Source organism: Cynoglossus semilaevis, chromosome 14 (genome assembly GCF_000523025.1).
Source record: "Cynoglossus semilaevis isolate Cse_v1.0 chromosome 14, Cse_v1.0, whole genome shotgun sequence".
Lineage (NCBI taxonomy): Eukaryota > Metazoa > Chordata > Actinopteri > Pleuronectiformes > Cynoglossidae > Cynoglossus > Cynoglossus semilaevis.
In genome coordinates, this window is record NC_024320.1 from 3,177,939 (window position 1) to 3,196,669 (window position 18,731).

Sequence of the window (18,731 nt, forward strand, 5' to 3'; positions counted from 1 at the left end):
ATATATATGTATATGCATATATATGTATACTTTATATATATATAGTATATTTGAGTAAAAAGTTGTTGCATGCTGATCCTATTTTGGATTTCTGGTTAGGGCTCATTAGCGCTAGACTGTTCAATTAACTGGTCTGTACCATAGTTTGAGAACCACTGCTCTACATAACAGGCTTGGCCTTTATTTATTGAATTTCATTTTTTTATTTCTCACAGTCTCTGGATTAACTGTGACCTAATGACCCGCCCTGCACTAAAGTAACACTAATTGTTTATGGCGTGGCTGAGGCCAGTGTGACCAGGTCACAGTCAAGCAAATGTGGGACCAAGACCAAGGATATAAAGGATACTGTAACTTCAACTGTATTAACTGTAATTTATTGATTTACAGCATCTATTTTTACAACTGTGGCATCAGTTTATGTTAGACCCGCACCCAGCTAAAAATGACTAGCAATAAATGGGAACATTGTTCTGTATAGGCCTCTACAGGCGGTTGTACAGAATTTCACACTTTGAACTAATCAACACTTTCTTTTTGAATGCTTCCGTTTTGGATTTTCTCTGTGGGGGTGGAAAAATAGTGTTAAGGTGAACTGTTACAGTAATTGATTCAAGCATATTAGGAGCTGAGACTATAGACACCTCTTCTATTCTCACAGCCACTGGATATAACTTACACCACAATAAGTTTCTTTTCAACAATTTCAAGCAAATTTGAACGCGCCACATTTCAACTTTTGGGACAACCAAAATAAACATCCAAAGGCTGTGAAGTCCTTCCTAAAGAGGGACATCTGGTCAGCCTGGAAAGCTGAGGTTACAATCCCTAAATCTTAGCAAGTCGTCAGGAATAAAAAGGTCACACAGACAAAATCATATCAGTGAGGTTTGAGGCTCGCCCCAGATATGCTAGTTGCTATGCTAAGTTGTAACGCTTCAACGGGTTTCAAAACATAAAACTGCATCTGTGTCAAATTCTTTTTTAGGGTCATACTCTGGTTTTGGGTCACATACTGTACTGTATTCTCTGCAGATCTGGTTCCGTATTGTCCACAGGGCTCAGCTGGCTTTTTCCAGAGTAAATGAACAACACTGCACCAACATTTGTGTTAATGGAACTCGACATGACAAGTGCGAACACGGTCTTAATGTTATGTTGCTGTTGGCAGTGTGTGAATAGATACGACACTGCCAGACACACACATTCTCACAGCTTATAGATCTGCTGTGACCATGCGTGTGTGTGTGTGTGTGTGTGTGACTGACACAGTTAGAAGGATGTGATGTTATTATTCATTTCTGATGGTGAATTAATTGTTCGGTTTACTTCTTGTGTACTCTCCTATCAATATTCCACTGATTCAGGCATTTGACTACAAACAAACACAACCAATTTCTTGGCGCAAATTCTTGTGTTTCTTGTGTACACTCTAGTTACCTGCCTCCAGTTACCAGGCAACTTGGCTTTCCAACTTACTTACAGCCACCTCCTCGACAAAGTCCAAAAAAAACAAAAACAGCAGCAGAGAGTTCACGTTCAGAAGTTTCTGTTTTTCCAACATATTTATCTGCCTGGTATTAATGCAATAGTTGCTGATTAAACCAAAACATTACTTTCTGATTAATCACTATGAAAATACCAATTAGTTGCAACTCTAGTCTCACATCACATTAATAAAAATATAAAGGCCTTTGTTTTCCAAGGGTTACGTAAAACAGAGCAGCTGGTATAAAATGCTGTAGGAACAAAGCACTTTATAATTACTGCAAATTACTATGGATTACACTAATTTATATTACACATTCATTTTTAAACATTTAATAAAGTATTACATTTATATACAGTGGAACGTCGGTTTTCAACTTAATTCATTCCTGAAGGCCGTTCGTGAACCAGAAAGTTGGAAAACTGAACCAATTTTCCCCATTGGAATCACTTTCAGTAGCCTTTTTAGATCCCATGGTGGTTTATGGGAAAAAAAACACAAGAGAAATCAGACAACAGCTCTTTGCGTGTAGATCCCGAGCGCAGACTGAGGCAAGAGTGACGCCACACGCTTAGTGATCAGCTGCTTGTGTGGTATTGTCTCTTGTTTAGCAACCGAGTTATTGCACGACAACCGAGGCAGTTTTTGGTTAAAATTTTGTTCATGAACAGAATTGTTCAAAAAGGCAGGCGTTCGACAACCAAGGTTCCATTGTAATAATAAATAATTGCATAATATAGATATATAAATAATAGATTTATATACAGTATGTATACATACATACTGTATATATTAGGTTGGGCATTTTAGCACGTTATTAATGCATTACCTTTGTACCTCCCTACAAACACAGACTTAACAGACTAATCCCCTGCACAGTAAATCCCAGCTCTTAACTCTTGGTTATGCTGCTCCCTGATAAAAGAAACACTGTTTCTACTGTTACCTCAGAAATTGCTCAGGATTTTGTATATGTAAAAGGATTTTTTATAAAACAATAATGATAATATCAGTGCCCCGGCATTAAGCTTTAGTATTTAGTTTCATTTGCTTTGGTTACATTGTTTAAGTTTAAACTAAAAGGTAAATTAAATATTTAATTTAACTGCTGCTGTATAAAAAGTGCTGATTTAAAAAGTTTGCACAAAAAAAAATGTTATGGCACTTTTATTCATATGACGTGCACATCACACAAACGTCTTTTTGAGAAGCAGAATGAACTGATGTTTAGTCAAGGTCTCTCTCACACACACACACACACCATCACACACACACACACACACACACACACACACACCTGATCATTTAGCTGTTCAGCTCTTTGTGCAAAGCAACGGTAATTAAGCGGCCCTGAATGGCACGTTAATAATGACGTCCCTTCTTCTACTGTGCTATCTGGGGTAAATAAGGTGGAAGGAAGAAAGAGTCGGAAACCTGAAGTGAAAATGTAACCTGTTATTTGTTACTGAACAATCACCTATTATCAGAGGTGATGGATTAGCCACAGGTTTGTCCTTTTTATCCTGTAGGGATGAGGTGAAGAGTGGAGCACAGTTTCAGCCTGCAGTCACAAAATAATGTGAAATTTTAGACATGGAGCCTGAAGGAGGAGAGGAGACAGCAGCACAAACACCAACCGCTTTTTTAAAACCACCACAAAAAAATCAGAACAGTGGAGGTTTTCAGCATCATCGACCGACAAGGTGAAGTCAATGTATACATTTGTGAGGGTGAGTGAAAAACTGAACACAGCTCAACAAGCCTGAGCACGATCTGGATCTGGAACTGAAAAGCTTACTTTGGTGTGACCACATAATTGCATGAAGTGAAAATTCCTTTAAGAACTAAAAAGAAGGAGTAATCTAATTATATTAACAGTTGTTCTCAAACTATGGTAAGAGTAGAGGTGGTGGTATTTGCCTCCCTCTGGGGGAAAGCAGGAGAGTCAGATTGTTTTGGGGTGTCAAATGTACAGCCCGTAGGCCAAAACCACCCTGCTGAGGGATTTGATCCGGCCCGCTTTATGAATTTTAAAATTAAAAAAAAAATACACCAACACTTATGTTCAGAAAATGATTTGTAAAATATTATTTCTTTAAATACAAAGATTTATCTAATGTACTTTTTTGCATGAAAACAAAGGGGGAAAAGACAGACTTTTTCAAATTTCATTATGTTATGTAATTATGTTATGATTGTATTGGTCCAGCCTGCTTGACATCTAATTAGGTTGTATGCGACCCCTGAACCAAAATGAGTTTGACACCCATGGTGTAATTTCCCTTCCAAATGTTTTTTCGAAGTTTGACTTCATATGTTAGAGAGAGTAGGGCGACAGAGCAAGACATTGGCAGCTTCTGAGGTCATGGCTACACTGCCTTTGTTCAGAGGTTTTCAAAAGCACCTCCATCGATAGTGCATTTGATGGTAACGCACCTGAATTCCAAACTGACTAAACTGGAATTATTCGTTTAATCAAGAGGGCTACATTGCAGACGGCTGACGTTAGGTCAACATCCCGACAGTCTTACGACTAGCTAAACTGTTATAAAAGCATAGGAAAGGACTGTATCATGTAGGCTTAAGGAAAATGTGGCTCGCGTTTTATCGCCGAGCATCGCGCTAAAGCTGGCATGTTGAAGCCTGTGACTAGCTAACTATACTGCACGATGTGTTGATTGATTTGTACAATGAAATATATTCTTATAACATATAACATGTGGAGAAAACGTCCAATCTGTAAAAGCATATACTTTACATTTAGCATTACAAACTCCACCGCAATGAACCCTGACGTTTTTTCAACTGTGTAGCAACAAATTGTAAGCAGGTGCTTTCGGGATATGCAGCTTTAAAATCACATTTCTGTCGCCACCATAACAGTACATCGACAGTTTTTCAGGACGTGATTTTAACGCCATTAAAATGCACAGTCTCATCATTGAATACCATTGAATTTAATTTTTTTTATTATTTTTTTTATTCCTAGGGTCCTCCTGCTTTGGTGCTGAGACATTTATGTTGAGCTTTGACTGAGAAGTTGTCAACAACCACATCACTTCCTTCACATCTGCCATCTGCCTGATGTTTGGCAGTTACTACTGCTTCAACATACACTACCTGGTGAAACTACAGTCCACACTTGAGTTCCTCCAACGGTAAAATTTGAATTCTTTATCATTATTAGAATTACAAATAGTTCCTAGCATACCCTGCATGCAGTAATACTGAGTAAACTCTTTCTCTTTTCCTTTCATTCTTTTTTAAAGGCTTTTTTTTTTTCAATAAATCCTGGAAGAAGAGTAAAAAAGTGTTATTGGTATTTTGTTGTTAAGGGTGTGTACCTATTAAATCTGTCCACTCATTTTGCTCACTGCAATCATTTTAAAAAGAAACAAAACTCATTTTGTTCTAACCCTTTCTCTCTTTGTCTCTCTCTCTCATGAAGGAGTTTCTTTTCATCTACAGAGGCACCAAAGTTGAGTGTAAAATGAAGAAAATAATCGATGGCTTTTTCAAACTGTTACAGTTTGTAAGTAGAGTGTTTTTATGTTTTTACTGCAGTTTATTGTGCTGGCAAAGTTGGAAAAGTATGGACTTCAAATAAAGAGTTTGTATTGGAAAGTACTACGGTGAATTTTTTTTGTGATTTCTGGAACATTAACTTATTTAACAATATTAATTCATGTGATGTGTATGAAGTTTACAGAAAAAAGTAGGGCTGCACTACATAACGATTAAAAATGCACATCCTACATTTTCACTATCACACATTTACTGTCATTTTTAGGGAATTTCTGTTTGGATCTTAACATTTGCAAGAATCTATGGTATCTTTAACAGAATAAATTTGCAGCTTACAATTTATACCAGTTAATTGTACAGAAAAATAAGGAATCAAGCACATTTTTTAACCGTAAAGTCAACATTATCAAGCCATAAATTAACCACGGCTGCCGGCATTGTACTGTTAAAATAGAAATATTCCCATGTAAATTTTAAATTAAAACTGGAACTCAGGAATCAGTGAGAGACTTGAAAGGACAAAAGTGCCTCACACTTGGCTGCTGGATAGACTAATACATTTGCTAATAATAAACCCATCTACTATCTATCACTTAGTCCTTCCAAAGGGCGAGGGAGGGGTTCACCTTGGACAGTTCACCACTCCATCACATACTCACATTCAGTTGCATTGCTTAGAAGATATAGAATAATCATTATAATAATAATAATAATATATCGTATTGTTGTCCCTGTATCATGATACGATTCGTATCGCCAAATTCTGGCCAACATACAGTCTTAATGATTTTAACGTTGTTCTGGAGAATAGAGTATGACGTCTGAGATGAAACGGTCACTGTGGGGGTGCAGGTGGACAATAGGCTAAATGTAGTGGTTCTCAAACTTTTTCTACTCTGTAGCACCTGAGAAAACATTGATCTCTCAGAGTGCCACCATGATGACCAACAGTAGAATACAGCAGCGTAGGTCCTTCCCTGTTAGCTCCCCCCACAGGAGAGATGTTTATAAAGATGTTTATGTTTAAATGTTGTATTAATTGTGCATGGTATGTTTTCAGATTTATTTGTAACACTGGTGGTACGCATACCACAGTTTGAGAACCACTGGGTTAAATGGTTACTTTAGCCTATTATATCAACCTAATCCCTCGATGAGCACTAGAACGGGGTAGAACTATTGTATTTTATTATTGTTCTTACTTGTGGTAACTGAAGAGCCAACATTTTTTAGAGATGGTATTTGGTGCGAAATGTTTGAGAACCCAAGAAAATGTTCATTTTGTGAAACACGCCTTGGGCCCAAAGCTTTAAGGGGACAACTTAAAAGAAGTATAATCAGATTTAACTGCACACCCATGTGCCCATAGGAAAAAAAAGTCAATAATCCAAAACCCACTGTGGCAACAGAATTGAGAGAATCCTCCTTAAAAACTTTAACAGGGGAAAATATATGACTATACGTAACATCAATATTGTTATGAGTTTGTATTAGCAACACAAAATGGAGCCAATTACAATTGAAAACCAAATTAGATAACACACAGAGAAAGCACTTTGGAAACGTTGGGAAGAAAAATAAATTCACTTTTAACAAGCACAAATCTGAGGCGGGTACAAGGCTACAGTGACTTCACCCAGTATTTGGTTCAAACTTTGAGAAGTCAAATTTATTCTGAATGGAAGTGAAAGATTTTTTTCTTTTTTATGAGATAGTGAGATGTCACCAGACAGTCACCTTCAGCCGGAGACTTTGAACTACTTTCAGCCATGGTACAGAGCACATCATTATAAGCAGAACATATGAACAGAACATAGTCATGACATACATAGGTACAGTACACCCTTCATTTTTAGAACATCCTGAACACCATAAATATGTCCGTGGTTTATCGCTTTATTTTAGTCCACATTTGAAGAAATTATGAGCAATGTTTCCAGGAAAAGAACTGAGAAACAAAAGCTTCTCATAAATACACACACGCGCACACATGCACACACACACACACACTGTCCTTGAGCCCTGAAACACCAAAAATAGACCAGTCAAATCAGAGCTCCTGCTGCCTGGAGGTAGGAGACGTGAAAGTCGACTTTAAATTTAAACTCCTCCACCTCCAGAAGAACCCACCTGACACCAGGAAGTGAGTAAGAGAGTAAACGCACTTTCAGGGTGTTAAGATGGACCGGATGTGTTTAGAAACAGGAACCTGAGTTTGAAGCCCGGCCCACTGAGTGTTGAGGCTTTTCTACAGTGACACTGAGGCAGAGAGAAACCAATATGACTGCTGCAATATTCATGAACAAGTTGTCTGTGTTATATGACATGATGTCATCTTAAGGCCAGGCCAGACAAGAGTGACAACAGAAGTCACCATCTTTAAATCCATTATTAGATTTGGGGGCAGTGGTGCCTTAGTGGTTAAGGAAGCGGACATGGGTCCTAGGCTTCAGGTTCGAGTCCACCAGCTGATAGGTTAAAAGCAGAGGTCACATTTGGTTGTGTACAGTGGTGTGCTGTGTCACAACGACAAGTAGTTCACTTTCCTTATTTAGGTTTTGCATTACTGCAAAGATCACGTCCAGCATCAATGTGTCAGTAGGGTGGTCCAAATAATCACAACTTCAGAAAATTGCACAAATGCTCCTCTCGACAAACATTTTTAGGCTGACAAACTTTTTGCTGATTTAAAAACAACAATTCCAAAATTTGCAGTAAGTATTAAAGTAACTAATTACTGAAGTAACTGGATTACTTTCTTGGAGAAGTAATCAGTAATCAATAACTAATTACTATTTCCAGGTAACTTGACCAACACTGGTCTATAACGTCCATCCATCCATCCATCCATTTTCATTCACTTATCCGTTACCAGGTCGTGGGGGCAGAAGTCTCCATGACCGCCACCCAAATCACACTTCACCGTACCAACCCCCTTGAACCTTTGAACTCACCCAGGAGGTGAACCCTGGGTAACTTGACCAACACTGGTCTATAACGTCCATCCATCCATCCATCCATTTTCATTCACTTATCCGTTACCAGGTCGTGGGGGCAGAAGTCTCCATGACCGCCACCCAAATCACACTTCACCGTACCAACCCCCTTGAACCTTTGAACTCACCCAGGAGGTGAACCCTGGGGTTCCACACCAATGACAGAGACATTGCCTCTGGGCCAAAGCACCACTGGTCTACAACGTGTTTCTGTTAATGTTAAGTGCAAGTTGTTTGTTGTTGTTGTTTGTTTGAGATGGAAAGTGTGTCCTTGTGCTTCTGAGAGGAAGGCCAACTACTGTATGTCAGGCTGTTACACAAACTTCCTAAACGCTGTCCTTAGTTATTTTGTTTTTTTTCCCTGACGGCGCTGTTTACATGAATCAACTTGTTTCCTTTTTCTCCTGTCGTTCACCTGTTGACTCAGCAGCTCCGAAACTCCGCCGCTAGCAGATGTATATTTGTTTTGACGGACAAATTAGTGAGTGCCGTGTGTTGATGGAGCTGCGCTTTGTTTGCATTGACAGTGCACTGTCCACACCATTGCTGTGGCTCCCAGAATGCTCTCTGCCTCTGACTGAAGCTGATTGGGGGCTGTCAGCTCTGCTACTTTGTGTTTCCCTTCATCACTCTCTCGCCCAGCTGTCAACGCCACTAACATCTCTCTCTGTGACACTCCACCTTCTTTCTACCCCTTTGCGAAAACCTCGAAACGAGATTCATTTTCACTTTCAATAAACCTCTTTTTTTCATCAGCATGAAAATCAATAAAATCTGTCGCTGCTGACAAACTAATTTGTTGGTAAATGACATGCAGCCGTAGGCTTCCTGTTCCCTAATGACCAGATTATTGTTTCCACACACACGAGGGAGAAGCGTGCGTATGGCTCTCTGAAGCGAGGGCTCTCTGGAGTTCCTGACATTCTGAGTTCAGATTCAGATAAATTTTCAGCACCAAAGGAGTCGCTGGTCGTATAAAATGGTCTGAGAGCAGCAGACGAGGATTTAACAGCCGCTCATTGGCCCGACGTGGTCGTCAATCTCAGGGTAAGATGCTAGTAAAAGCAGAACAGTGTTGGCAGAGGTGTCATAAAGTCAGGTATAGTAGGATGCTGCTCAGCCTAAACACTTCACCTAAAATACGTGTACATGACAATATTCAAGTATTTCTACTTTATAGCTGTGATGGAAATTGTAAATATTTGCTAATCAAATGATTTTCTTCTTTTTTTATTAACAAGGAAATTGTATTCGATTCTTTCACCAGTGTCATTTACAATATCGGTGATGTTTATGAAACCTTAAGAAACAACTCTTCATGTATTTGAAGTAAAGTGCGGGGGGGTACACTGCTTCTAGGGGGCACACAGTAATTGCAGGGGAGGGTTGTTTAGCAAGGCCGACAATTTCCAGTTTAATATTCTCTCTATTTGTGTCACAGTGGGGAAACTGCACATCTTTGGATCTTTCTAATTTCTTTGTTCAAATATTTTTAAAAATGAAAAACGGACTGTTTAGTAATAGATTGATAGCTAGTCAAACCTTTTTTATATAGAAAACGTATATTGTTTTTGGTTTTGATCTGTTCTGTGCAATCATCCCAATTTTTTCATCACAGTAGTTCAACATCCAATGCCTAAAGGCAGCAATTGTACGAAATACATAAAAATCTTTTATACAGAAACCTTCCACAGATTTTATTTCAAGTCGTGGCACCAATGCCTAGGTGGCACACACCATAATAATTACTGTAACAAAGGCAATAATTCCATGCTACACACTGTGGTTTGTAATGATGTGAAAGTTTGTGAGAGGCTTTAAATACAGATGTCAGTCACATGTTCATGAATGAGAAAGCTAAGTAAATTTAAAAAAAACAACAGAATCAGGACAGATGATAACTGGACTCTCCTCCTCACAGTTGACTAGGAGTGGATAAAAACGTTGATTCAAAGCCTTGCAATTTTTCCCCCCATATTCAATATCGATTCAGCAATCTTCTGAATCGATTCAAGCCCCTTGTGTTGAAGGACAGCACAACTTTTGTCAAGAACAGTGCCCCCTGCTGTCGGAGAGGGGCACCTACAGAGTCACTCGGTGCACTGAGGAGGAGCTTGCTGCTACAGTGTCAGTTGGCAGTGAGTTGGTCCATTAGTGAGCGGTGTTTCAGTAGTTAACATCGTTAAGTTTATAGAAGTGTTGCTATTATTACTATTAGATATCGAAGCATTTAGATCAATATCAAATCCAATAGTGACCTAATGAATCAAATCAAATCGTGAGACTCCTAACATACCCAGCCCTCTGGCTGACTCATCATAACTGTGCCATTTAAACTGCCATTTATCCATCACCAGATGTTTGTTATGGTGTGAAGGGGCTACCGTTGTTTACCAGAGTTTTATCTACCTTCAGGATGTTTGATGAAAAGGTCAGCACTGAGTTTTCCTGGGTTCAAACCAATATGTCCATTATAAACCTAGAGCCCAGACCCTGTGGCAAAAACCTGGGCATTTGCAGAAGCAGTGACTCTGACCTCTCTCCACAGGCTAGGCCGGGGAGGATTGATGAAGTGTCGCCATGGATGCAGGTGGGCTCTCACCATGATGGGCAGAGCTCAATACACTGTAATGGCTTTACTGGATCTGAGAGTCAATAAGCTCAACGGATCCTAATGAGATCGATCTTGGGATCTGCACATTGTCCTGCACAGTTAATCTAATCCTCCTATTGTACAACAATGAATGTTTCCATTAAATAACAACACTTGTGAGTCTTCCACTGAGGATTGAACCACTACAGATGTATGACAGTAGTGACCAATAGAATTAGAATTGGTCAGAATGTGAAAAAAAAACACTGTAGGGAATACAAACAAAAGCAGCAGCACAATTTCTATTTTACCAGTTAAGTTATTTGTTAAATAAAATAATGGTTTGGGATGTTTATTTTAAGTGTTAAAGCACAACACTGTATGTTTACTCACTTCTCTGTTCATGACCAGCAGGTTAATATATGCTGCTTTAATTGACCAGCAGGTTAATATATGCTGCTTTAATTTAGCAGTTAATTGCACACACACGCACACACACACACAAAAGAGTACATGAGCACTCCATACACAAAGGCTATTGATTATCACCAGGGATTAAACCTGTGATCTTCTTGTTGTAAGGCAAGAGCAGTAACCACTCACCACTGGGTGTCACCCATCAAGATAAGTTGGAGAAAAAAAAGACATTTTCAAAAACTGACATAGGAGTTTCAATTTTAAATGTTTTTTTTTTTTAAAACTAATTGAATGAATACAAATCCATCACCAATTATGATGTCCAGCCTCCCACCATTTAAAATCTAATTAATAATTTTTTTTTAGGCTTTCATAATTACACACAGTAACAACTACTGCATTGGAGGCCAAAGCTGCAGACTCACAACTTCAGTTATAACCTTATACAATACTACAACACTAACTAGTGTGGCTGATCAGAAATAATACATGCGTGTTTCCGTCACATCTGTCATCCAGCTCTTCTCATCTTCTGCTCTGCTCTGCTCTTTGACATCACTAACGTAAATGCATGTACGAGCAGTTACACACTCCAGCACACACTCTTTTCACCAGTGTGTTATTATGTGATTATGTATTAATGTGTTTTCTACTGGGAATAAGAAGGGAACTGGAGCAGCTGCCACGTTTCAGCCTACGCTCAAACCCCACTTCACATACAGTAATAATTACACCAACTGTGATTATTTTCTCACCTGTTTGAAATAACTCAAATCTACACAAGATGAACACGCACGACAGTTGAGAAATATATGATATATTCCTACAATTTCTTATCTTCGGTCCTTGTAGTACAAATAGATAAAACAATAGACCAATACAACACCAAATGTATTCACTGAGCAGTAAAAAAAAAAGCACTGCTGACCAAAGCGTTGTACAGTCTCAAAAATACAAACATGGAGAAAAAAATCAATTTGACCCAAGTCTCTAGAGCAGACATTAAACTGACATTAAAAGGGATAATTCAAATATTTTAAAGGTCGGCGACTATATTGCCAGCGCCACCTTCTGGATTATGTTTGAAGAGGAAAACTAAAACGTAACAATGCAAGTTACATAAATTTTCTTTCAAAGTTAACAGAAATCAGTATCTAATGGATGCATGGACCTGTGCCTCTCAATATCCAAATGGTACAGATCACGTTAACAAATTACATTTAAAATATTATGAAAAGAACAAGAATTGTGGCTTAAAACGCTGCTATTTTTTCTTATTTTTATATTTATTTAAATGCTGGAAACGCTAGAATGCTGACCTTAATCTTTTTTTTTTTGTTATTATTTCAGTATATACATTGAGTTATGCTTGATAAATCTATAAAAACTAGCAACACTATTTTAATCCAACTATGCATCTTATGCTAGTATATTTTGTCTTCACTACACATCATTTTATGTCCAGAGAAATAACTTGCGGACAGATGCATTGCCGATGCATTAACAATATTCTCTGAATAAATAAACTTCTTGATGACAACTAGATTATATTGAACTTTTGTTTATTTATGTTCCTTTATATTTCGAATATCCTTAATGATCAGAATAAGTATAAATACCTGAGTTTTAGTCGTGAAAGTATTATAAAGTTGGTATGAAGAGCAGGAGGATGGCGAACTATGTCCTCTCACGTAGAGCGCATCACGTGACCCCGTACATTGAATTTTCAATCTTAATGGACGAAATGTTTGAACTTTTGAATACTACTAACTTAAAGGCTAATGAAACGTTATCAGCCGGCTCTTGAGCCTGCTGGTTTTGATCGAGGAGTAATTCAGATTCTGCAGAAGTAAACTGCCAGTCTTTATGACCTTTGAATGACATTGGACTTGTTATTAGTGGAGGACTGTGGGGGATTGTTGTTGTCCTCGAACAGCTGCTGTGCATATCCTGTGGAGGTATAGGTAAGAGGTGCAAACCTGCAGCACCCATAAAGTTATGTGTCATTAAGTCTGCAGGAAAGAAGCCCATCAGCAGCTTTGGATTAGTAACGCTTGGCGCCTGCAAACAGGTGGTGTAATGGCTCCAGACAAAGAAGTGCCCACTGATTGTTCGGGAAGTTTTGTTGAAAACAAACAGAAACAGAATCCTGTAGTTTTAAAGAAAACATTTTTCATCAGGGAAATAAGTAGGTAGTGGTGGTCCAAATGACCAAGTAGGTAAGTAAATGTCCTTGAGATGACAAACAGTCGCATGAGAGATATGTGTTGTGCTGTCAGTTGTTCTGCAGCAGATGTTGTTTGTGTCCTGGGGAGGTTAAAAGGGCAAAAGGCTCTGAAACCAGCAGGATTGATGAAGTTCCATGTCCATAAGGCATGTGGAGACAGTGCTTTTTTTTTTAAAAAAAAAAAAAAAAAGGTCACAAAGCAGAAGGTGGAAACTGCAACTGTCCACTTGTATCAATGCAAAGCAGAAGGTGTAAACTGCAACTGTCCACTTGTATCAATGAATGCTAAGAGTAGCTACATAATCGTAATCATCATTATACCATCCCCACACACTGCTCCCCGGGCGTTTTGCATTTTTTCCTTACTCAATTATAAAAAGGTGGATCAGTGCATACATCAGAACCTAATATTATTACTGATATCCAAATGTTCCCCAACTTTTTTGGCCATGCACCCCCTTTCTTTCTTATTAAGCTAGCATATTTAATCCTGCTCAAATGGTCAGAGAACACATAACACACACATTTATAGCCTGCATTTAAATAAATATAATAATTTATTGAAATGTCAGATTGGATTTTACATGTTTCAAAGGAAATGTTTATCTACATGTCTGTATTATGTGGAAGAATCCCACTTAAAAACACTGCAAACCGCCATCATATTTTTTTATCTCGCACACCCCCTAGTGGCAGCTCATGCAACCCCAGGAGTGCTTGCGCCACACTTGCAATGCCTGAAATAGAGTTTAAGGTTTAAGGTTAAGTATCATGTGGAGTGCCTTAGGCAGGGGCATTAATCAACCGCCTGAAATAGTCAGAGACATTTAGGTTTAAGCTGTTATCCAGCCGCAGCGAGAAATGCTCATCAGACAGTAAATGGTGTGTTTTGACCACCAAGTTCAACTAATGCAGTGATAGGCACCATCTTTGATAAAGTCTATTTTATCTATACAGAATGTCGTTGCTGTTTATTGCTGCACTGCAGTCATCCAAGGGGAGATGCTTTACTTTTTTTTTTTTTTACATTATATTGTTACTGCAGATGAAAGTCTACTTCCTGCCCTGTGACCAGTTTTTGCTTCTGTTTTGCAGCCTCGGTTTCAGATCACGAGGCTGATGCAGTCACATCTCAGGCACATCTCGGTAATTCCTTTTATTATTAGCATGTACACCCACTCTCTGACCTGCTGCTGTGCCACTATTAAACATAGACACACTCTCAACAGCAGCATATGACTAGCATCTGCATAAAAGAAGAGAAAACAGTAGAATCAGCAATACTGGAGTGGAGGAGGCGATCGCACAAACACACGCAAGCTAATTCTGCAACCTTGGCCCTGCGCCTCGCTATGCAGACGATGAGGTCAGGGGGAACACATCCACACAGAGGAAGAGAGTGAGAGAAAGGTGAGGACAGGTGTGAGGGGTTGATAGAGGGGGAGGAGAGGAAGGACTGCAACATTAGTCATTCTGTCCCCATTTATTTGGCGGTAATTACACAGCTTTTAGCCTCTTTTACAGGACTATAGATAGGACTCCAGCCACATCATTGTACTGTTTTTTCTGTGCAGGGAAAAAGGAATCAGTGGGAAAACTGAGTAGTCACAGGTTTTGTTTTGTGTTGTTTTACAGAGCAATCCAAAATTTACTCAACACTTTCCCATACAGTTAAAAAAGTGTTTCAAGTTAATGTCAATGGTTTAATTATTTCTGATTTTGGGCTAAAATTGGCTGTGTGTATTGGCAAGAGTCTGGCGTTACAATATGTACCATGAGACAGGCAACGATATGATATATTGCCATGTACTGTGGCCTAATTACTGCTGAATTGTGCTGTGATCCGTCAGGAAAAGCCAGACAGCGCCACTTTTTCACCCAAGGAAACAGCTTAATTCATAAACCTCAAATAAAAGGCACTCAGGTTCATTCTACAGTGAGATAAAAGACGTGATTCTAGATATAATTAAATCTTTGGACTTTATTACAACAAAGTGATCTGTCACTGCTGGGATTACCAGCAGGGAGAATGGCGTGCGTGTGAGAAAAAGGTTGACCCACTCATTCGTGACAACCACACACAGTTGAGAAGAACCTGGACCGCGGAACAAAAACACAAACCAAACAAACACCAAAACAAACAAAAGAAAGGAACCACCATCCAGGACACCAGGGGTCTCATGTACAAACGTTGCAAAAAAGTTGTGTACGTCCTTTTCCATGCTCACATTCAGATGTATCAAAAATGAATTGAGCGTAGAAATGTGCGGGACTCCCGACAGCTCTAGCTGGCGTACGCACATTTCTACAGCTGTGAGCCTTTGGCAAAACTTCGAGGTGATGCTGGGAAACTGCTAATAATGTAAAAACAAGTAGTCATCAGAGTGATGTTCAAATGAACCCACAAACATGTTTGCAGTTATATGGCTGGATGTGAAAGAATGCAACAAGAAAATGTTATTAACAATTGCAGCGGTAGTGTTGTTAGAGCATCTCACAAAAGACGGAAGCGTGCATTTAGGGAACGCGAGGATTTACAGAAGAATGATGGTAATTGTTGTTGCTGACTCATTAACACGACACAAAGGAGGTAAAGTGGAAAGGAAAGTGAACTACTTGTCATTGTGACATCGTGACACACACCACTGCACACAACGAAATGTGACCTCCACTTTTAACCCATCACCAAAGTGAACAGTAGACAGCTTTGTGAGCACCCAGGGAGCAGTGTGTGGGGACAGTGCCATGATCAGAGCACCTCAGTGGTAACTTGGCAGCTGGTGGACTCGAACCTGCAACCTGCGACCCAAGTCCGCTTCCTTAACCACTAAACCACCACTGCCCAACTTAACCAAATTAACTGTTTTATCAAACGCAAGGGAAAATGAAAAAGAAAGACAAGATAAATAGTAAAAGTTTGCAAGGACACACGTAAAACAAATTGGTTCCCTAAGGAACAAGGCACTTTTTTTGACAGCGTCTGGGTACATGTTACCTTAAGGGGCGCACAGTTAGCACCACATGCAACAGACCAAGCGCAGCAAAGCCCAATAATGCAGAGAGAAATAGCAGCCAGGCGTAGGCTGTACACGGGAATGACAACAATAGCCATCAGGCTAACTTCATGATCAGATGGTGTTTTCTCACCTAAGACAGAGTGGAGGACCACCTGCGCTGTACAGCAGAGGGAGGATGCCAAACATCTTAAGAAAATAGCATGTGAGCCTTCACATTAGATGGTCAAACAGGAAGCTAATTAGATTGTGAGTCAAACAGCATGATTTCCCCATGATTACTGGCAGCTACTACATTACCTGTGCTGAAAGCAGCTGGGAAAGGACACAAGGTAACCAGGTAGTAGGCAGTGACGGAACCGAAGATTGAAAGAGGAGTTAAAGATACAACCAACTTACTTATATATTGCGTCCTTGGGGGAACAATACAGCAGACACTTGCATTGGGCGAGGGTGAACATCGCACGCTGCTACAATACTATAGGCATGACCAGGGGTCGGCAACATTTAACACTGTAGGAACCATTTGGACCCTCCTCCTCCCCCTTAATGAATAAGAAACACTGGGAATTACATTTAAAACTGAATTTTATAAATAAGATGCTGGGTTGAAGGCAAAACAGAACAGCAAAACATGAACCAAAAATGCCATCTGCTCTATAACCATGTGTACTGGGCCGAGTAGTAGCTGTCAATCTCATCACTGATTAAAGTAAAATATGCATTTGCAAAATAAAAGCTAAATAACAAAATTACATGTATTTCACTTGGTTTTATGTGGTTTTTGCTCTTTGTCTGTTAGACACCTCATTCTTCACAAAAGTCTTTAAAATAATTGTGAGACAATTTTTGTTTTCAACATTGTTTATGTTGAAGAAGACCTGCTGACCTGAATATGTGGATCCGAAGATAGATATGTATATGTTACCAATTTATGAGATCTAAAAGTGAATCACAGTCTAATATCACATTTTGGCCAGTAATAAATCCATGGATAGAATTAGAAGACACCAAATACGTTAGGAGCCATATATGGGGCAGAGAATGATTGTTGGGTAGCCACTTGTATTTTTACAATAATACTGGGAAATATTATAATGTGTGTATGCGCATGTGTGTGTACCTGTATCTCCTTGTCTGTGTCTTCGCCTTCAGGGCTAATAGCTCGCCATCAAATACTATTGGGATCTTGTCCTGGTCATCAAACCCTCCCATCCTCTCAGAAGCCTGACCTATAGACAAGGTCACATCTATTACATTCTATTCTTAGATGCAACATTAAAAGGTTAAATGTCAAAACTTTACATATTGCATTGACCTCGATTTACAAATCTTAAATCTCAACCCTATGTTTCAGTTGTACAACATTAAACATTCGAGAATGTTCCAATATGAGGAGTAAACATTCAAGAACTCAAGTGAACAGCGTCTAAATAATACTTGCTATGGTAAGTAACCACTAACATTTAAAATACAACACCAATAATGAATAATGAATGAATAAATAAACTAATAACGAACAAATAATGCGTTAAGTGAATTTTTTACAGAGGTATCAAAGAATTGTGTTTAATCACTCCTCATTAACTATAGGACTACTAGAGGGAGAAGTTACTTAAAACTGACGTTTACAACATAAACTATGACTAAAACTACAATGTAACTATATAATTCACAACAGCTAAAAGAAGCACACCGTTTTTCTATGTTTAAAGTTAAGAACGCAAAGTTGGGGTTTGTAGCGGCTCACAAAATGGAATACGTAATTAGCCTGTCAAACGCCGAATAGCATTAGCATGTAAGGTGCGTTAACGGACGTTCTTTATCCAATACCCGTCTTACCGTCGTAACTCCTCCCCTTCATTCATTCACTCAGCTCCCGACTCCCAGCAGGTGAGCGCACTGGTTTATCTGCCTCATTCAATTATGTACTCGTCGTTTTTCTTCTTTCTCGGACTTACTCCCCTCTGCTAATATCGTAAAGGACCGAAGAAACAACGCGTCTACACTTCCTCCTCACTAATAAACTGAACATGACCTGCGTAGCTCCTGATTGGCTGTTGAGGGCCTAGGCTCCCATGACCCCATTGGGGTTACGTCAACTAAGTGGTGCATTCAAGTATAATGGACATTTGAAATGTGGCCGATATCCAAAATTGAAAATGTATTAAATATACATAATTTTATTGGTCTCTTATTACGTTTTTCTCACCAGGGCTAAATATATGTTTTAATACCCCTAACGTGTCGGGTACGGTGTTGAAAAGTCTAATAAATGTCGCACACCGACAAGTGTCACCTGTCAGCCGCTGTGATGTGTTTTTTGAGACAGAAATGAAATTAAACAGGTTTTGCAGTAGTTTTAAAACAGCACCATAATCTTCAAATTTAGAATTACAGAATTAAAAATTAACAAACTCAATAAAATACATTTAAATTAAGTATTCAATATTTTTTATTTTATTTATTT

General features: G+C 39.0%; 1 long non-coding RNA gene across 1 annotated transcript in view; it reads right to left on the reverse strand.

The window, feature by feature from the left end:
• LOC103389141 (uncharacterized) overlaps nt 1-18,505 on the reverse strand; it is a 19,645-nt gene extending 1,140 nt beyond the window's left edge. Inside the window, exons 1-2 of the long non-coding RNA XR_522572.3 lie at nt 18,104-18,505; nt 17,385-17,493 (exon numbers count right to left, since the gene is read on the reverse strand). This is a non-coding gene — a long non-coding RNA (uncharacterized LOC103389141). The remainder of the gene's footprint in view (nt 1-17,384; nt 17,494-18,103) is intronic.
• Nucleotides 18,506-18,731: the final 226 nt, after the last annotated feature.